The 22,947-nt window shown below is 38.2% G+C and overlaps 1 protein-coding gene across 4 annotated transcripts in view; it reads right to left on the bottom strand.

The window, feature by feature from the left end:
• The window catches only part of melt (melted), a 611,799-nt gene that overhangs the window by 581,286 nt on the left and 7,566 nt on the right, over nt 1-22,947 (bottom strand). The gene's annotated exons all lie outside the window — the stretch shown is intronic.

Below are 22,947 nucleotides of genomic sequence, written 5' to 3'. Positions count from 1 at the left end.
AGAGGATTCCAATTACGACTTATAAAGGAAACTAGAGTGAAATCTCCTGCTCCTGAACAACACTGTGGTATGTAGAGACAAGATAACACTCAGGACAGTGAATGAGTGAAAACCTCACAAACGGGTAGTGCTAACTCCAATGTGATTGTAAAAATAGCATGATGAGAAATGTTAACAAGCCAGCTATATAAGCAATGCTGGTATGCGAGTAGAAGGTTCATTTAAGAACAATCTCAGTTCTTTAAAGAATATTACTGAGAACAAGTATCCACCTTAGTCAATAGAAATTAATTTAATTTTCTATTCGTAAATTTTAATTTTTTTTTTTTTGCTAGTTGCTTTAAGTCGCACCAACAATTCGTAAATTTAAACTAGTAACCCAACCTCATAACAGCAAACTCGAAAGCAAAGGAAATTCCAGGCACATGATGTGAAGCCGGCAAGTTCACCATAAAAATCCCTCGGTTTCGATCTAAGAAGCCCAAGATTTCATTTTGCCAAGTGGGAGCTCAGTTTGCCAATAAACAGAATCATGTTGGGGTCACCATTGATGCTGTTCATGTTTTTGAAATATCAGCATTACTTACCAATTTGTCTTTCACTTTAATATACTCACAATAATTAAACCAAACACTTTATCAAATAAAAGTTTAATTTGTACTTCTTATGATATAGATGTTGATTCCCATAGGGAACATGAAATATTTGTCCTGAATGAGTAAATTTATAATACCAATATAATGGTCCATTATTGGACATTATAAATTTTCAAGCTAACTCATTCTTGGTTGCCTGAGCCCAACTTAGCACACAGGGGCAAAACACACGCAACCAAGAATGAGTCAGCTGGAAAATTTATAATGTCCAATAACAGACCATTATATTGGTATTGTACTGCTTACCTAATCAAAAAGAATTGCACAAGTACAGTCATTGTCCAAGCTTTTCTCACTGGCTGCTATATCCTGTTACAAATGTTTCTTGAAATATTAATAAAATGTATTTGTACATTAACGTTTCATCCTGAGTTTAGTATGGTATGCTTCGAAACTAGAGTTGAACCACAAGGGTACATTTCCACAGGCAGCGCACATTGTTCTTACATCTTTCCTAACAGTCTTCCTGATAGAACAGACACTGCTGGCTAGCATATTTTTTTCTGGTCTGTAGATGGAATCTTGGAGATGGCGACGCTCTTTTAGCCTAAAGGGCGAGGGCTTCGTTGAGTTTTACCCCCTGTATGGACGGGGCTTGGCACATGGTGCTGTTCCGTCAGGCCACAAACTACCACCAGACGGAAATCAAGAAGTGTCGTATCATTCTTTTTCCGACATTTAGAGCTCTCCAAATGAACAATACATATGTCCAACATGTGAAGGAACAAAGAACACTTCAGTTAGTCCCCTCTGTGGGTTCTTTTTTTTGAACACTCACCATTCCATCAGTGTATTTATAAGGTTTTATGTTCAGGCCATTGTTGCCTGTGCTCCACCTCCTCCCTCGACCCTACAGGAACATAATCATCTCCTCCGTTTTTCACCACTTGAACTAAAAGCTTCTCCAATACAGTTTTCTAAATCACGTCATGAAAGCTGAATTCAATATCAATGTCATTATCTACTATATCTTCAAAGTCTGGCATAATTCCTGCATTGCTAATACTACATGTCGCGAACTGCTCGACACATCTGTACTTGTTGAAGCCATATTTACGAGTGATCCGATCTAAACATTCAGAATACTTATATTACTTGTGTAATCTCATGTGCTTTTTATAGGTGTGAATCTCTAACAGAAAATAAACAGATAAATCAGACTACAGCTGTTTGCTTTTGTATTTCACAGAGAGATGCTAACCAGCACATCTGCTTGAGCATGAGGAAATGGTATTGCTGATTAACAGCTTCTTCAATACTGTTTTCTAAATCATGTCACCAAAGCTGAAATCAATATCATTGTCAAACCTAGTACATGTTCAACCAAGTCCAAAATAATTTCCACATCGCGCAAGTATCTGACCACATAGATTATACGGGTATAGTCCAAACACAAATTTGTAACTACTGTTGGCATGTTCTTGCAACTAAAAAAAAACTGAGATAAAGCTATAATTATAATACCTCAAATATTGACGTAATAAGTCTAACTTTCTAAGTGCATGGAAGAAAGATCCACAATTGCTGTAGTTTAAGCTTCATAAATATATTACAAAAATGACCAATTCAATTCTAATTAAATGCGCAAAGTGAAATCACAAGGCCTATTATGCAAAGTGATAGCACCAGCAAGAGATTTAAAAAGCCAGTGGTGAATGAATGGGTTAACGTAGTCTTCTTTATCGATTATGGTTGAGTCTTAGCAGCTTTTTAACATGGCCAAAAATACTGTCTGCAAGAAGGAAATTCTGACCTCGTATGGGGAAAGTGATTTGGATACTGTTCACCTTATAACTAGTTGTCAAATGATATATTAGTACGTGCAACACAAAACTGTTTTTGTCTTGTGAGCCACAGACAACATAAAATACTGTAGTATTATGGCTGTGACTTCTTCAGAGAGCCCCATATTTTGGAGATGCTGCAAGAGTTGAAGATACATCAACAGAATTTTTACCTGCTTGCTCTTCAGACCATATGTAAAATTGAAGGTTTTTACCATTTATTTGAACAATCCCGATCCGATAAAACCCAATTTACCACGAATACTAGGCCTCATCAACTGGAGATTTAGGAAGAGGATGAAGAACAAAGCATAAAGTGACAAAATTAGGAACTTCATTTTTATATGCTTATAAAACGCTGCTGCACGTAAACACTGCACTCGCTTACAATCGCCATATGCTCCAACTTTTTTTTTTTTTTTTTTTTTTTTTTTAGTGGATTGTTACCGTTCTAACTAAATGTTTTAGTTTCAAGTACAAACTGCACGTATCAGAAGCAGGAGAACGAAACCCTATGTTGAATTTCATAAACAGCCTTCTAAACATTGTCTTAGACACTTCAACGCTAACATTTGCTCGAGAATCATTGTACATTTTCCATAATTTTGTTATATTTTAGATTAGCAACTAAAACATTCCTTTATTTTCTTTGAGAGTAATGGCTATTTTTGCCCCTCAACTACTTGATGAATTTTGACACAGCTGCTTTTTTATGAATAGACAAATGAGATTTGCAATCCCCACCTACTTTTTTCAGTAATATGCTCACCTTTCTTTAAGATATATAAATATTTCTTAACTGAATGGATTTCACCACCATTACAGGTACAAAAAATTGCTTGCACATGTTTAATAAGAGTTCTCTTTACAGTGCAAGTATTAGGCCTTTTTGGGATAGATGTGAGTCTTTCAACTAAACCCTCTGAAATCAAGCTTGAAATAAACATGCAAGCTTATTTCTAATGAAGGAACAACCTACGTGTTGCAGGTTTACGAGGTATGAACGTGCTGCACCCGTTAGTCTGAATGCACCTTTTTATTTATTTATTTTAATTTTTTTTTTGTGATTTACAGTTCCTTTTCTTGAACCTTCGCTGGCTTTACAGCACACATACTACAACAATATCACTTATTGTTTCAAAATGGATAAAATAATTCTAAGTTTAACACAAGATATGTAAATTAACAGCACTAAATTAGCAGTATCTAAAGGTTAACAACAATACAAATAACACTCAAAGTATGATGGGATCATGGTTGATATGGACAGTTCCATTACTGGTTGATTGTGAGTTGTTTTCTGATTGACCACATGTAGTGGACTAAATTCTTTCTTGAATTATCTTGCAATCTTTGCAATAGAAATATAATGGGATGAAATGTCATTTGATCAATTTCAATGTGAACATGGTCCAGATAGCACCACCCTAACAAAAAATCTAAAGTCAATATTTCTAGCCTATTTTTTTTTTTTTTTTTTTACTAAAATAATTTTGTTCGCCACCTCCTCGTTCGGGAATTGAGGGGCGTGAAAGGCGGGAAGTGGGAAAGGTACGGGAAAATAAGCTATCTCCAAAGTGTTGTTGCAGAGGGGCAAGCGAGTCCCTCAATGTGTTGTGGGTCGCAACTCCATCTTGCTGCATCCATTGCCATTGCAATGGCACGTTTCTGGTGACTTACAGCACTGTTTGATGTTCAGAGCATGTCAGTAATTTCTGTATTGTTTATTTTGCCACATACTGTACAACCTGCATTACCAGGAAGTGAAATAACATGTTTGCATTGGAGAAACTGACTCAAGTGAACTGAACTAATGGTTTTGAAGAATTCTTGCAATTCCTTCAAGGACAAACAAAAGTAAGCTTCTAATGCATTTGACTTCCTCGTTAAAGGGTCATTTTATATTCAGTGTTTTAACTGTGCATATTATTTGCTGAATATTCAGGGTGAAAATTTAAAAGGACGGATGCTGTAAAAGTATGCTACTGAAGCAATGGATTGCCACTAATCCATTGTTGACGATGGATGGAAAAACAATTTTCTGCCAGAGGTATATGTAAGATGCAAGTTTGATATTATTTTTGGGATATTTTATTCTATTATTCATTATTTTATTTGAGTAAATTGGCTGAAATTAATAAGAATCACTATAATAATACTGGGTTCAGTGTGAATGATATTACTGATGTCGCTGTTTTAAGTTAAATGTGAGAAATGTTATCACCGGGAACAACACAGACACTGATGCATCAGAAAAACAGGAAGAAATCAAGACACCAGTCTTTCTTTCTTTCTTGAAAAAAAAAAAAAAAAATGCATGGATCCTCGTGAATTCTGTTTGAAGTATGCCTCATAATGATTAGAAATCAGAAAAATCCAATTTTCAAGGAATATAAAAGGACATTCCCCATGAATAGATGCTTCCAAAGATTTATTTGCAGCCTTCCAACAAAATGAAAGCACGAATACTGACTACGACCCACCACTTTTATCACTCTTGATTGTAAGACTTCCTTATTGTTTAGTGTGCATTAAAATGGCGTATGGCTTTTAGTGCCGGGAGTGTCCGAGGACAAGTTCGGCTCGCCAGATGCAGGTTTTTTGATTTGACACCCGTAGGTGACCTGCGCGTCGTGATGAGGATGAAATGATGATGAAGACGACACATACACCCAGTCCCCGTGTAAGGGAAATTAACCAATTAAGGTTAAAATTCCCGACCCTGCCGGGAATCGAACCCGGGACCCCTGTGGCCAAAGGCCAGCACGCTAACCAATTAGCCATGGAGCTTTTCTGAGTTGCATAGTTTGTAACGTTTCTGGTAAATAGTTAATCTTGTTGTCTTCACATAGTGCACTAGTTATTTTACATACACAGCCCAGGAAAAAAAGTCTTTGCTTTGCTTTAATATACTTATAATTTTAAAATGTAAACATAATTTGGAATGGAGTAATGCATGTTTGTCATTGGTAAGTGTGGTTTCATTATTTTCTTGGCAGCAATTGCTAGCGATAGAATGCATGGGCCCTTCTTATCTACACTTTATGATGCAACAACAGGTCTTTCCACAAACAAGTGTGTATCCCACGCTGAATACCCGCTATGCAGCATTTTATTGTTTTATTGCTTCCCTTTCGTTCGGAAAGCATAACAAGTGTCAAAAAGGGTTAGCGTGTCATTTCATCATTTAGTTTAGTTGAAAACATGTTCTTAACACATGAAGATATTACTGATTGATGATGGACACAGCCTATGCTATCTCGCTGCTGCCATAGGTGCACCACACATCACAGTGCAAGATGCAGTGAAATGGGTTTAAGAAATGCAGTTACTCCAGAAAACCTGCAACTGGCAGAAAAAGGTAGACTTTAGTCAGAGATGATGGATTTCTCGTCAGCCAGGTTCTAAGAGATCACCATACAACAGTGGATGAAGCTTAGAATCTTCTACAACATGTGCACGGTGTTAATGTGAGTGGGGAGACTGATCGACAAAGCCTAAGCGAACAAAATCTTCAATCGTGGTGATCTGCTATGAGATCAGATCTAATCATAAAAGACCGAGCCGCCTGTCTTCAGTTTGTTCGTCAGCATGTACAATGGACGATGCAGCAGTGGAGCAGACTGTTGTTCTCTGACATGACAACAAAGTTCTCCCTGAATCTTCAGATGATAGGGAAAGAGTCTGGAGACAATCTGAAGAACGGTTTGCAGTGTTCACATTCTCTATAAAAACGCCATTTGCCAGAGACTCCATGAAGGTGTGGGTTAGCATCTCCATGAAGGCCCAAACAGAGTTGGTGTTCACTGAATACAGTAACCTACAGCACATTGCATATCACAGTATCTTGATGTCTTAGAAATTTTTCAACTCTTCAACTGGCCAGCATGCAGCTCTGATTAAAAAAAAAATAAAAAAACTCTGGAAAAGACTGGTCACGAATCTTATGCCCTAATCCTGTTCCAGAGATGTTAGGTAATCTGAGGATGACACTCTAAAAGGAGGGATTAATACTGACCAGAGAGATTTCAGAACCTTAACTGAGACCTTGGCCGACAGAATGGAGGTCATAATTACAGCCAAGGGAAGACTCACCAGATACCAACTGTCAATTTACTTTACTCTTAGAGTGGACTTAAGTTGTGTGCATTAACATCACATACAGTGAAGATTAGTGGGCAAAAAGTTAAGAAAAAATGTTGAAAAAGTTTTTTTTAAATGAATACAGATTTTACTTATGATGGTCATTGTCTCAAAATTATTTTAAACGGTATGAATTTACATGCCACGAGTTTATTAAAGTGTAATCTTTAAGCAGAGTATGATTGCAGCTATGTTATTTCTGGGATTACTTCATAATTTACATTCAAACTTGAATTTTGATTTTTTTTTCAAATGACTGCTTTTTTTGTAGTCCATGTTTAAATGATCTTCATGAAATAATAATAATAATAATAATAATAATAATAATAATAATAATAATAATAATAATAATAATAATAATAATAATAATAGTAATGGTTGACAATGACAAATTTATATGATGTAAAATTGTATTATAATTTTCATTTTTGATTTCTAAATGATCAAAAATGCAGTATTAGAGAACTTGGGGCTAGTAACTTCTGGGCTAGCATGAATGAAACCACTGACGTATGGAATGTACAATGTGAATCATCTCCTGCTTTGAATATAGTTTTAGGCCATACTTCTCACTCACACATGCGTGCACGCATTTTACAAACAACCTATAAACTTAGGGCCATGCCAGTGTGCACATAATGCAGATGTCGAGCACACACCATACAAGCTCTGATGGCCTTATGCCATGGATTTGGGTGTGGTAGCATTCCTCAACGAACTCTTTAACCATTCGCGACAATGAATCAAATCTTTATACACGTGGAAGAGTGCATTTAGTCTACGCCAAGCATAATGGATGAAGTGTAGTCTTCCAGTGACCACCTAGATCCCTCATTTTCTTAATTGGAACTGGAAGTGAATTTATGAGCAACTGGATAAAAGGCAAGCGAGCTGGTTTGTATTCCCGGAGGTACTGTTCTTAAAAAATTTAATTTAAATGTTGTCTCGCATAAAGGTTTACAGCGACTGGATGTTTGTGTGGACCTGAAAAGGGCTGTTTGATGATCACGTCTGGATGGGAACAGAATGGCCGATGGCAGGGACTACAGCAAAGTTCACTCACGCAGGATGTGCTCAAAATGGTGACCCCCCTTGATTAATGCACATTTGGACACACTGTTTGTACTGAGACTAACTTGCTGGAGCAAGTTAGGTGTAACGGTTCTGCAGTCCTTCGTGATTAGATTTCGAAGGCTCTCAGGATCTTCTAGCCGTTGTCTGTATATTACGTGTTTTAAATGGCCCCATAGAAAGAAGTCCAACGGTGTTACATATGGTAATCTGATAGGCCGGGGGTGTGTAGCATTCAGATGGTTGCAGACGAATGCTGAACTGTATGGTGGAGCTCCATCATGCTGAAACCTCATGGTAAGACACTGTCCTAGAGACACATACTCTAACAACAGTGGTATTTGATGGTAGAGGAAATGTAAGTTGCATGCTCTTGTCAAATGGTCCACAAAGAAATGTGGGCCAAATAGATGGTTACCTAAAATACCGCACCAAACATTTACTCCCCATTGTACCTGAAATGCTGCCCCTCTTATCCAGAGGGGATTGTCAACATTCCAATAATGCATGTTGGAGCCATTCATGGTACCATTATTAAGAAACTGCGATTTGTCCGAAAACAAGTTTTTCAAAATGAATGCCAAATCATTTGCCACTTGCCTCAGCATCCATTCACAAAAGTTGACCCAAGCTCCGAAATCTACCCTGTGAAGCTCCTGGTGTAGTTGCAGGTTATAGGGGTGAATGTGATCGTTATGCAAGATACATACTACGGACGACTGGTTGATATTAGCCCGTTGTGCCACTGACCATATACTTGTGTGCGGGTTATCTTGATAGGGCTAAACACAACCTCCGCACTAGCTCCAGAGGTCATAAGTGCCTCTCTAACTGGAGGCAATGGGGAGAGTGACCCTGTTATATGCAAACAGCATTCCACACTACTCAAAGTAACTGCGGCTGGATGACGTCTGTGTGGAAATCTCTCTTGGTAAGTGTGATGTGCTTGTAGTGCATTCGCTCTCGATTCACTGTAAATTAGGAGCATATACATGTATGCATCCATTGAATACATAGCAAAGCAATGAACAGCACTAATGAGACCACACACTACGGTATTCGAGCGGGGACAGTTAACATCCATATCCCAATAAAACGGCATCCTATTGGTTGAACTTGGCATGAACAGGCACATGTTTGATAGCTGAAGCTCCGATTGCAAAAAAAAAAAAAAAAAAATCTGTTGAGGGGATATTCAAACCTTCAGCGAACAGCGCAAGGGACAATACCTATGCTGTTTAGCCAACTGAGTCATGTCGACAACGTATGTCAAACATCTACATATCGTGCTTAATGTGAATTCACTTACATTTCACTAAGTGGGAAACTTTTAATACCTCTGTAGAGTTGTTTTCAGCATTCCCCTTATATTTTAAAATGTCAGATTATTTGGCATGATCTGTTAACATTTTTGTTTGACAGGCAGATGCATTTTGTAACCCAAAAGATAAAATTATTATGTTTTAAGAAAAGGCTAGGAAAACAACAGATAGGGAATCTGCCACCTGGGTGACTGCCCTACATGCAGATCATATTGATTGATTGTATATCAACAATGTGATTGTAGTATAGCTCAGCATCAAACCTGGGACACTACCTGATTGCTTGCCTACTAGAAAAGACTAATGTTTCCACAATAGCCCAAATTATCAGTCGTGCTTCATGTAAATTTAACAACTGTTAAATCCTCTATTTTATGTGTGTACTGTGAACTGCAATTCATTAATTGCTGTTTAAGAATATCTACTTCAGAACAGGCTTCACATTCTATTCAGAATGCTTCTTGGATGCTTCCTAATTTCTTTATATGTTGTGTGGCCAACAGAAAATATTGATGAGAAGCTGCTGCTGCTGCTGGAGACTGCCAGTGCCCTAAACACGCTGAAAGTCAAAACGTTTGAAGGCCTTTATCCCCCCCCCCCTTCTCTCTTTTTTTTCTTTCTTTTTTTCTTCCATTATGATGCACCTGGGATCCACAGAGCACAGAGTTGCACAAGATATAAAAGGACACTTACCAAGGGTCAATGCTGTTGTTTTGACAGTGCAGACTGTTTCTGAAAGCCCGTTTGCAGATGCAAACCTTGAAGAATATGTTACTGCACATTCCTTTCCCATCAGAACCAGCATTAATTCACTGGGGTACCTGGCTGGAAGCAAGACTACCATATGACTGATGCCCAAAAGATAAATTATTTTTATACAGGGTTATTCAGTTAACATATTACACCGATATAACGCCTAATCCACTGAAGATATCAATATTCTGTTTTCATAGTTTTAAATGGTACTAAGAGGTTTTCCAGCTAACTCATTCCTGGTTGCCAGCGTTTCGCCCCAGTGTGCTAAGTTGGGCTCATCAGTTGGTAAATAGCACACCCACCAAGACGCATGGCTAGTGCTAACTGTGGAGGCCACAGCGTAGGCTACCTGATGCCACCGGCAGTGCCAATGCACTATGAGAGACTTTGTCTCTTTACCAAAAACTGAAGCCTACCTGGCCACCAGATGCTGCTGAAATACAGGAAAACGTAGCACAATGTTTCACAAGCCTCTTAATACCATTAAAAATTATACCATTTAGGAATATGACAGAATATAAATATCTTCAATGATCTAGAAGTTATTATGAAGTAATATCTTGGATAAATGACACTGTATTTTCGAAAAATTTGTTGTTGTTGCTTGTTTAAAGGGGCCTAACATCTAGGTCATTGGCCCTTTCAAAAATTTGCCATTAACTTATGCAAGGCCAAAGTAACAGAAACAGGCATTAAAATCCCAATAATGACAAAACAAACAAGTGTTTTGCACTTAAAATGCACCTTTTTGTTTTTCAGATAGGCTAATTCAGGAATTTATGATTCGGAAGCAGACTCTCTGAAGGAAGCAAAGACAGAACTTTCAACAGTGGGCCAGAATGTTGACCTGGCATATATCAAGTGATACTTCTATACAATCCCATAAGAGATTACAAAAAAAAAACCTTTTGGTAGAAACTCTTAACACTGTTAGGCAGATAATCCAAAATTTTAGAACATGCTGCTTCAACTCAAGGAAATGTGGGGCAGAGGTTATCATATTCTGTGCTAGTGAGCAGGCATCGAGGCATAGTTGTTTATTAGAATACTGCAGCAGCAGCACACACATATAACTAGAGTAATATGAAAAAATGTAATGGAATTCTAAAATGTATTACTTAAATATACTCAGGTATTTTTTCCTTCTTAATGTTAAGATTTCTATTTCTCTAGTGGTTTAACCTCTCACTAACACATCAAAGGTTTTCAACGATGCAAGGATCAGAAAGTAGCGGCTGTGGCCTTAGGTACAGCCCCAGAATTTGCCTCGTGTGAAAATACGCAATCACAGAAAAGCATCTTCATGACTACAGACTGTTGGATTCAAACCCACCCATCCCCGAATGCAAGATCACAGCTGCATAATCCTGAACTGCACAGCGAACCAGTTCGGTTAGGAACAAAAAATAGGTAGTTAGTATAATAGTAAGAATAAGAGCTGGCTAATTATAAAGTTTAAAAGGAGGTACCGATGTTGAATTGTTATTGATGAAAACATTTGATAAAAATTGTTGAATATGTTTTAATTATGAAGACTGCAGGGGAAAAAGGGAGAATGTCCATTTTAGCTAAGTTTTCAGTAGAGCATTTTACAAGTTTAGAGCACGTGTCCTGCAAAACTATTTTACTTTTTTTTTTTTCACGAAAACATTTTTTTCACATAACACACACATAATTAAACTTAAAAATAGGAATACTGTATAAAACACACAGAGATAATATGTTATACACAATTCAAACACCCTGGCATTGGATATAATATAATAATTGGTTTAACTGCAGTTATAAAATACAATAGAAGTCTGTTATAGCGAGAATTCATAACAGCGAAAAATTTACTTCTTATAACGGATTATTTAATATTAAGAACTTCATATTTGGCCCGTATTGAAAGAAGACTAACATACAATAAACGAGAGTACAAATGATCCACCTTTTAACAATAAAAAATATGTTGCTAATACAAGATTACAACATTTTTATTAGCTACCGGTTTCGATGTCTTTGGACACCATCATCAGCCACCATAGGTCAAATGAACAAAGATATATATATATACATTATAATACAAAATATAGACCATTAATAATAAAATGACATTAATTGGATGAAATATAGAACGTGATGGTGCTTAAAAGTCATTCTTACAAAATTTACAAGTTAGGGACTTGATAGTCGAATAATAAAATAGAAGTGAAAAAATATTAACAAATGGTTTAAAAAGTCTGTCACTGTGTAATGCCTAAAATTCTTGAGCATGGCGTGAATAAACACTGGATGAACGTGGACATCTAAAAGCCGACGTAAAACATTGTTCCTCTGTTGATAGTATGTAACTGATGCTACAGGCCACTACCAAGTGGTAATGGAATGTCGGGTGCTTGGGATCTGAAAAGTTCCCTGCATGATGGGGCACTAGTAAATACCTTCTTAGTTAGGGACACAAGCTTGTCAACTTTAGGGAAATTTGATCTGACTTCTTTGGTCACTCTGTGAAAAGCATGAGCCAGGCAGGTTACATGTACCATTTTTGAGTAAATGCTTCTATTCCACTGGCAGCTTTAACTATGTAAGGCGTTGCATCAGTCACAAAGAGCAAAACCATTATACCTTACATCCTCAGGCCATAGTAGTCCCATTGATTTATCGACGAGATGACATATTGTAGAATGGTTCACAGATTGCAAAACTTTGGTCAAGAACAAAAATATTTTTTCAGGCCTATCTACTTCTAACGTACCCATGATAACACTGGCAATGTAATGGCCCTAGCTACATCACTGGTTTCATCGATTGAAACAAGTATTTTGTTTCTGCAAACTACTACTCTGATATTCCTTATTGTGTCGTCATAGCATTGGGATACATAGTTCCTTCTCAGAGTAGACTCATCCAGAATTACACGGCCCGTATACCTTTCTAAGAAATCTCTCAGTTTAATATTGTTCAGTATCCAGAGTGGAATGTTCAAAGAAATCAAAGCTTCACAAAAGTCTTTACAAAACACAGAGGAAGTACTGCCATCGGAGGATGACTGTGAGAGTAACAGTTGAGAAACTTTTCGTTTGCTACTATTGTGGACTCCACGTATGTGCTTCTCTAGACCAATATGTTGCTGAACGGTAAATCTCCAATCTCCTGCCACTTTCACTTCCCATGTTTTGCAGAAAATGATTTGTTTGAAATGAAGAGCCCTAGATGGCTTTAACTTCAGCATTTTAAACACACTCGAAAAACAATCGCGGCCGATAACCCAAATCCACTCAGCACACATATGGTTGCACTGAGGTACTTAACCAGACTGGCATTACTGGATCTACTGTTGTCTGTCTTCCTACCCCCTCGATTTGAACATCGCTTCCAGATCAGCTGCAAGCGCAGGTGTCTCTCCCGGAATGTGGATATTCCAAGAAATAAGGGTTGAACGAAGTTGTGAAGATTCTCATGTCTTCGTATTCATTATCACTTTCAGTTCCGTTAATATCCAGTACCATACGCACAAAATGCATCATAAACCATTAAGAATGTGAGAAAATGACTCAAAACATATAAAATATTCTAATAAATTCCATAAAATGACATGATGCAAAACACAAGAAAATGACCTAAAAATGAAATACTTAGAAACATGACGAAAAAATTACTTAATAAATATGTATTTCTGTAATATGGGGGCCGTGAACAGGATTTGTATATAAATTAGCAATGTCTGTGGTGAACCATTTAAAAGATTACATGTGATCAGAATCTGGGCCCTGGTGATTACCAACCAAACCAGGCTAATTTCACACAATTCTTCACATCTCTATACATATTAAGCAGGTATTCAGAGAAAACAAAGACTCAGAAAATACGACAGGTTCTTCCAGAATCAGCACAGGAGTTCAGGCTTTCAGTACATCGGCATGACAGCCTGTAAATGAAGTTAAACCTGAAATGAGAAATGCAGCAGTTGTAGTAGGCTTACAGCCAGATAAAGAAAATTCAAAGAAGAGTGGTGTAAAAAACTACCATGGCTAACAGCCAATGAAACTACAGGTATGACTATGCAAATCTTGTGTTTTGTTTTGAAATTGTTCAGATCAGTCTCCGAAGATGGTATCAGGTTTAATAGAGCCATTTAAACTTGAAACATTTAAGGCATATAAGTCTTTACAACACAGAAACTGTGTGGCGGCTTGTAATACAACACTGTTTCCAGAAACAAACCCCTGGCCATGTGTGTAAAGAAAATGGGTTCTAATGTGTATGAGAGTTTGAAGAAGCTTTTCAATATTGCATATTTCATTGTAGAGATTAATAAGCCATTCACAGATTTTCCTGGATTATAGAACTTTGTGAGAAATCGAGAGCAGGGCTAAAAGAGGAGTAAAGCATTAGAACTAGTCACAAGGAATGTATTAGTCAAATATTTTAGGTGCTATGAGGTGACAATTTCTGAGCTGAAAGATTCAAGTTGTGTTAGGTTACTGCTGGATGCATCAGCAGATAGTGGATCTGTGGAAAGGTACGATTCCACTGCCTGCGGCAAAGGGCGACATAGCATGCGGCTGGCAACAAATGTCGTTCTTTGTAGCATGAGGCTTGTCAGTGGGGCAGAAAAGATTTGGTATGCTGCATGTGTTCCCAGGTGTAGCATGCGTCACTTGTGGAGAAGTGTTGTTGTTCTATTTGCTTTACGTCGCACTGACACAGATAGGTCTTATAGCGACGATGGGATAGGAGAGGTCTAGGAAGTGGAAGGAAGCGGCCGTGGCCTTAATTAAGGTACAGCTCCGTCATTTGCCTGGTGTGAAAATGGGAAACCACGGAAAACCATCTTCAGGGCTACCGACAGTGGGGCTCGAACCCACTATCTCCCAACTACTGGATACTGGCCGCACTTAAGCGACTGCAGCTATCGAGCTCGGTGTGGAGAAGTGTCTCCAACTTCAAACGTTGCCACCAAGGCAACAGTTCCTCACCAAACTTTGACAGACGAGGATAACTCTGCAGACTATTACGGCAGCAGCGTACATTGTTATTCAGCACGGTCGTAGGAGAAAATGGCCCTGGTGGTGGAGTCAAGAATTATTCGATCAAATCAAGTACAGTACAGCATGAATTATATGAGAAGATGTTGGCTGAAGACAAAGCGCACTTTTACACGGATGAGCCAGAAACATTTTGAATTTTTGTGATAGAGGGTTGGACTGATGATTGCAAAGTCCAACACCAATTTTTGTGAAGCAAAACCGTCAAACATTACACTGTTTCTTACTCTTTGACTTTTGGCTACTGGTGACAACTATATTTCCTTGATGTACTCGTTTCGAGTTTCTCAACCTAGCATCTCATAAATCATCCTGGAAGTGTGCATGTTGCAGAGTGATCCAAACTGTTAAAGGCATGGAGCCCTTGGCAAACAAACCACATCGGAATTCACAAGAGGCGAAAGCCATTAGGGACCAGTTTATGGAGTACTTTGTCAGATGAAGGCCGTGTACCATGGCAGGATCAGTATGCTTAGCGGTATGGGCAGTTTTAGAAGCGTCTTCTACACTGGAATTTAATCATAAAAAAAAACAAAACGAATATGTATTAGTTTTAAGTAGAATATCCTAACCATATTCTGATTATTTTACCACCTTACAGTTCACATTTCTAATAAACTTATACCAGGAGAATGAAAGATAACTCTTGGCAACTACGACAATAAGCAGTCATAGTGAGGAAGAAAAGGCTGTAATGAAATAGCGTTGGAAGAGTTTGTGTAATTCGAGTACCGGCAAATGAATTTCGAAATGAAACGTAGATTAATTGTGTGTTAACAGTGTAGAAACTAGGACCATTTGTTATGCTGTTAAACAATGTATTTAAGAGAAATTCATAGGCATTAAAATGTAATGCGATACTGATACGTGAGAACATATTATTATTGTACAATAATGTTAGTGGCTTTAGGTCCCGTTACTACTATGGTTTTCTGACTCGCAGAAGTGCCGGAATTTAATCCCACAGGAGTTCTTTTATGTGCCAATAAATCTACCGACACGAGCCTGACGTATTTGAACGCCTTCAAATACCATCGGACTGAGCAAAGATCGAACCTGCCAAGTTCATTATTGTTATAGTAGTTAGTAGTGATGGGACATTCGATTCATTTTACTGAATCGATTCATTTGATTCCGTTCACGTTACTGAATCGATACAGTGATCCGATTCATGGCTCATTGGTCACCACTCCTACTGCATCTGTGTAGTATGTGCTGGTAAGACAGCAGCAACAGCATTCAGTGCTTGCAGCTGCCATCTGGTCTTCATACAATGAACTCCTTTCTTAGAAAAAAATGCTAGTTACTCTAATACATCGAAGGTTTCCGGCGACACAGGGTGGGAAAGGTTAGGAAGGTAGCAGCCCTGGCCTGAATTAAGGTACAGTCCCAGCATTTCCTGGTGTGAAAATGGGGAAACTACGGAAAAACAATCTTAACGGCTGCCGACGGTGGGATTCGAACCCACCATCCCCCGATGCAAGTGCATAGCCACGCGATATTAACCGCACGACAACTCGCTCAGTCATTTTTTTAAAAAGTATTTTTCTATCAGCTGAGGATTTTTTTAAATCGTCATATTTTGTATAGGCTACCCGAGATGTACAGTAGCCCGCTGGTTTTCTGATTCAACATACTGTTATTGCGTCTGTCCACATATGATTGAAGTCTTGTGCAACGATGTGACATATGAACTGAGAGAATATTGAGCCGTTCTTCCAAAATATAAAACAGGTACTTTTGAGTGGTCATGAGCATGACTCATAGTCATAGGACAGGCTAGAGTCGAGTTTAATTGTCAAATGTCAACTAAGTTATAATACTAAGATTCATTAAACTAATAAATAGTATAACCTAATAGCCTACCTACTTACTAGCTACTTCAGAATTATGTTGTGACTACCTTTTTAACACTGCAAATAAATCCATCTATTATTTAAACCTCCCTGTAAGAAGAGGACAGTGAATGCAAATGGGTATTATTTTCAAATGAGCTGAGCTCGAGAGTTCATTATAGCATACGATTCTTTCAGTGTAGCATAGCTCACTGTATGTCTCGCTGCAGTGGAAGCTCGGCTCTTCGCGTGTCCTGTGAGCCGATAAGGAGCCGTGTGTATCATGTGTCTCACTGAGCCGCGCTCGTTCACGATTCTTTCGATGTGCCATGATTCAGTGTCTCGCTGCAGCGGAAGCTCGGCTCTCCGCGTGTCCAGTGAGCCGATAAGGAGCCGTGTGTATCATGTGTCTCACTGAGCCGCGCTCGTTCACGATTCTTTAGATGTGCCATGATTCACTGTCTCGCTGCAGCGGAAGCTCGGCTCCCCGTCAACGTCCAGTGAGTGCGCCACTCAGCACTGTCCGCTGGGAGCAAGCTGAATCGTGTGCCGTGAGCTCGCCGTTCCTGTGAATCAATTCACTCGCACACTTGAATGAATCGATACAGTGCTTTGAATCATTCATTCAGTAGCCAACACTAGTAGTTAGTACTATGAAGTCATTCAATTATATTTTCATTGTTATATCTAATTTACTTATTTATTTGTAGTGAAAACTACTACCAGTACTAATAATGAGAGAACTAGGCAAGAATAATAATGTTAATATTATTATTGACTTTACGTCCCACTAACTGCTTTCATGGTTTTCGGAGGAGACACCTAGGTGCCTAAATTTAGACCCGAAGGCGTTCATTTACGTGGCAGTAAATCTACCAACACGAGGCTGACGTATTTGAACACCTTCAAATTCCACCGGACTAAGCCAGGACTGCCAAGTTGGGGTCAGAAGGCCTCAACCACCTGGGCCACTCAGCCTCACAGATATTGAATAACTGGGCGAGTTGGAAGTGCGGTTAGGGACGCGCAGCTGTGTGGTTCAAATCCTACCGTCAGTAGATCTGAAGATGGTTTTCTGTGGTTTCCCATTTTCACACCAGGCAAATGCTGTGCCTTAATTAAGGCCACAGCCGCTTCCTTCCCACTCCTAAGCCTTTCCTCTCCCATCATCGCCATAAGACCTATCTTTGTCAGTTCAACGTAAAGCCAATTTGCAAATAATCATTGATCAAATCACAATCTTACTTACAAAAGTTCATATGCAGTTAACTTATTTTATTTATTAAAAGAAAGCAGTGGCTTAAAATCAATTCACCTCAAGTTCCTCATTGTCACCTGATTTTCAAGTAGTTTCCTCGGAGCATCGATGTCAAGAAGAAAGTTAAGTAGATCATACCTGAACTACATTTTTCCTCTCAATGGAGATGTACCACTAGTTTTCATTTCCTGAATTCTTTTATGCTGTTGGTGGAAAGCTGAATGCATTTTTTAAATTTTTTTTTTCAGTTCCTGGACAATGCAGTCATATTTTTCTGAGTGTGTTTTCAACATATCCTTTATCAATGCTATTGTTTTTGTAATCACTCAAAGTTACATTCAACAATTCCAGAGCAAAGTGGTAATCCTAAATTTTTTTTTTTTTTTTTTTTTTTTATTTTTTTTTTTGCTTGTTGCTTTTACGTCGCATGGACACAGATAGGTCTTATGGCGATGATGGGATAGGAAATGCCTAGGAGCTGGAAAGAAGCAGCCGTGGCCTTAAGGTACAGCCCCAGCATTTGCCTGGTGTGAAAATGGGAAACCACAGAAATCCATCTTCAGGGCTGCCGACAGTGGGATTCGAACCCACTATCTCTCGGATGCAAGCTCACAGCCGCGCGCCCCTAACAGCACGGCCAACTCACCCGGTAGGTAATCCTCAATTAAATTCAGTGTTTCCAATAGCCCATTTCATCTTGTCGCATGGAAAATGTAGCACTGATCCACACACAGTCAAATCCCAGGCGACACTGTTCAACAAGCATATTTTTGAGGCATGTGGCACCAGACTGCGTTCAACAGATCGCGGGCCTCACAGTCTCACGCTACATGTCACACTGTGTTTCCTCAATTGAAAGTCGACTGCTGCAGCATGCTTCTCTGTCACATGGTCCATGTCACCCAAATGTTGCCTCGGTGGAATCCTGCCTGAAGAACTAATTCTCTATGTAACATTTGGAAGGAAATTCAAAATCAAAGAAAATTTCCAATCACTCACACTTTTAGAAAGTGCAGCTGGGTAAATGGAAATACTTGGAAGGGAACTTGAAAAAGTTGGCATTTAAGAATGGTTGTCTGGTTCAAAGTTAATTGGTACTGCTTCTCTGCTTCATGCACCAAATGGAATAATTCATAACATTAGGCAAAGGGTCAAACATATTTTTGCTGTGTACTACATAGAACATAGGCTTCAGTTTTAAGTGTATTAAGGTCTGTAAAAAAAGTGTGGACTTGGTTCATTACCGAAGTCATTCTCCAAATTCTACCAGCAGTCTCCCATAGGGCTACAGGAACTGAGACGTAAGTTCTGAAATTTCAGTATTTGCACATTGTAAGATAGGTGGCCAGAAAGACTGTGTATCAGCTCTAGTGACTGATTGGAAATGTGTCATTGAGCACTTGGAAAATGCAATTGCAAGAAAACAGCTCCAGTGGTAAAAGGTCCGAGAAAACTCACCGATTTTAAATTTGTTCATATGCTACACTTTTTCTGGAATTTTTATAAATCCAGAAGAATTTGCCTCTCCTATTTCTCAGCACTATTTAACTACGTGTAAAAAGTACAATAACATCACTTGCAATACTCAGAACTATCCCTGGCCCAAATTAAGATAAATTTGTAACAAATACCTCCATTAGTGGCATTTTCCAAGACATTCAGCTGAAGGGAGTTGGACCAGCTGCTAGTTCTACTGGCGATTTGCAGAAAGAGAAACTGATAAGTCATAGTGTCAGATACTTGAAGGGAAGATTTTTGGTTCATGGAATTAAAGATCTTACTCAGTTCTCTAATCCAGAAAAATGTGTAAATGGATTGGACACCTCTGCATGGCCAAACTGGAAGTGATCTGGAAAATTATGGTGTTGATGACATGTTAATGTTGACAGAACAATTCAGGGAGCGAGCAACTTGCAATGTAAAAATGGTGAAACTACATATAACGCATACAAAATGAGTGGTATGAGTTCAAAGCTCTCGGAAGAGGAAGAAAAATGTTCAAACTGTTGGCATTGGCAGAAAGTGATAATTTCCTATTCTGGGACAGCTACTATCTACTGTGTGTGTGTGTGTTCTTCCAGTCTCTACAGCATCGCATGAGCAAGAATTTAGTCAGATGAACCTTATACAAGACAGATTCAGATAGTCATTAGAATCAAACATTTTGTGTGATTTGATTATATGTAATATTAACGTACGTGCAGTAAATGAATTTGATCATGCAAGGGCTGTGGACCAGTGGCTTTTTAGTAGCAAGACTGAAAGGCACATCCATGGTCACAAACAACCATGCAAGATTTAGGTCATTATTCTCTAATTCTATGTTTACTATCTTCTGAATTTTATAAAACAAAACTGACACTAGCATTTACAGCTAAAAGTCCCACTATAGCTCTTTAACCTTTCAAGTGGTACATTTCTTCTGAGTAGCTACTAACACAGTGGCAAATTTTCCATAAGGTACTGACTGGGAAGTAACATATAGTGAGATACTCTTGTGTGGTATAGTATTTCTATCATGTTCAAAAAGTACAGAATATGGATCAATCTGTCAAAAATGATCATAGTACGAAGGGCAAGGCGTCTGGCTCCCTGAGGAAAGCAACAGGAACTTACGGTGAGATACTTTTATTTTCATCAGGTTTAAAAAACAAAGTCTAACTTTCAAGCTATTAAAATGATTACAGTGCCAAGGGCAAGGAAAGCAAATCTGGATAAGTGAGGAAATCAACGGGAAACCTATAATAACATAAGAGACTCATCTACAGACACATCACTTTAGGCAGGGTACACACTTCGGAATCTGCTATTCAAGTGGTCCAGAATAGGTATCAATTTGTAGAGTTTCTTCGGACCACACGTGGCTTCATCGTATGCTTCGTTATCGACAAAGTGTAAGAATTTGAGAAGGAGATAAAATTTTCTTTCAGAGAACAGCCCCAGAAATATTGGGGTTACTAATATCTGTTAACGAGAAAAGTAGCACTTGTTGTCAGGTATCTGATGAATGCCTTGCTAGAGAAAGAATGCAAGTAAAGTCATAATTTTATCTTTATTCGTGTCAATCCACTGATTCACTCTCGAATACAGTTTCAAAGTTGGTGTGCTTTCTAAATACTGTTGAGCATACCGGTTGGTTTCCCTACTTACCAGTTCTGCTAATTTAGGAGTGATAAACAATTGACAATATTCTAGCAGATTATTTAAGTCTTTAATTTGTACATTTAGTCCAGGTCACGCCGAAAGTGTAAATCTCAACCGTTCAGATCCTACCTTTGTCCATACACAGAGCTAAATATTACCGTTAGTGCTACCGTCACGTTCACTTGAGTCGCTTTCACCACTGCACTTGCTATCTCCTGACATTTCAACACTAGTCTCACTATCAGATGACACATCACTCTCCAAATTGTCATCGTGTAATAAATCAAATAGTTCTTCTTCTTGCAGAGGTCTCCAGGCTCCGCTTGCACCTGCCATGATGCACTATCTATCGCTCTCAGCAGCCTGGTGACCGGTACTGACTGGCTGCCAGCTGGGCGCGGAACAAAAGCATTTCGTCCGGTCAAGTAGTTTTCGGAGAGTGCTGCTGTAGGCAAAGCTCAAAACTAACATACACGCACAAAGGAAAGCGATCTCAGATCCTACGACGGAATAAGTCATCATACCCATCGCCAAAAGACATTTACAATATGACAGAATATTGGAATATAGGAAGCCATGCGGCTATGCCGATTCATTCCATCATTACTGCTTGAAAGGTTAATGTAATATTTCTGGACAGTTTAAATGTTAAGATTAGAAAAAGTAATACCGATGTCAACGCTAAATAACGCAACTGTATTATTTATAGGTATTACTTTGGTAGGATTCCTGCTGGTTCTAAACTTTTAGTCTGGTTCCTCAATTCAGAGAAAATATCTATAACCCTGATTTTGGGTGAGGAAGAAATGAGTTTCTCTCAGTACAAAAATATTCTTTATGATAACTGACAAGCTTACTTTCCAGAAAGTCTTGAGAAATATATAATTAATTTTAACACAAATTCTTGCATGGAGTAAACAAGAAACCAAAAGAGAAATATAACACACACTTACAAAATTTAATATCTACTCTATTTTTCATCTTGTTACAATTAGTTTTTGAATGAGTTTAAGCATATATTTCTTGCATTTTGCTGCCTTTAGTGCCTATTCCCTCTATGTTTAGTGCCTCTTTGCCTGCCAATTTTATACACTTTTAGTGCCTATAAATCAGCACCCTATATATTAATCATCCTGAGTCACTGAGTCTCCATTTGATGTTCTAACAATAGCTTTCTGATTTTGTTCATTTCTATATTTGTATTCTTACCGCAATTGGGAGTGGTACGGTTTCTGACAACCCTTATCAAATACTGACATGTAATTCATAGAAAATCACCCTATGAACTCATTATACCGTTACTTTGAATATCAGAATATCACACAAGTAGCTTCAACATTTTTAACTAAAAGGAAAAAATATCCTCAAAAATACTAAAGGAAACCTTCAACAACTGATTTTCTAATTATATAACTCTGAGGTTTTACTTTTTCTCCCTGGAAACGGTGATTCATAAGTATGTCCAGTCGTTACATCTATGAAATTGTATGAATAAAACCTGTCTGATAACCTGCATTACTGTATAGTGGTGTATGTAGTAGTGAACAGTTGCCCCCTTCAGGATATGGAATGTCACAATTCCAGAAATTTTATAGGTAATTAAATAGGATTAGGTAGAAGGATGCTAGCAATCAAAATTGTTCAGATGTGGCTCAACATACGGAGCAAGTATTGGATATTTTCATTAGCAAGGTGTTTTAACCCGCCGCTACTCGCGCCTCCCCTAGTTTCATGGTTACTCGCGCGTTAGGTCAAATCTAACATTTGAATAAATGGAATAAAAACACATTTTACACAGTCCATTCAATTTTATTTTACCTCAATGGATTAAATATGTTTTTAACTTATGATATTAACCATTATAGCATTTACATTCTCAAATAAAAGTATAAAGATGTTGCATTTTACATGATGGTGTAGTACAATTCGAATATAGTTTTAGATT

This window comes from Anabrus simplex, chromosome 2, assembly GCF_040414725.1.
Source record: "Anabrus simplex isolate iqAnaSimp1 chromosome 2, ASM4041472v1, whole genome shotgun sequence".
Taxonomy (NCBI): Eukaryota; Metazoa; Arthropoda; class Insecta; order Orthoptera; family Tettigoniidae; genus Anabrus; species Anabrus simplex.
Note: the sequence above shows the minus strand (reverse complement) of the source record. Positions and strands in the feature narration are given on the sequence as shown.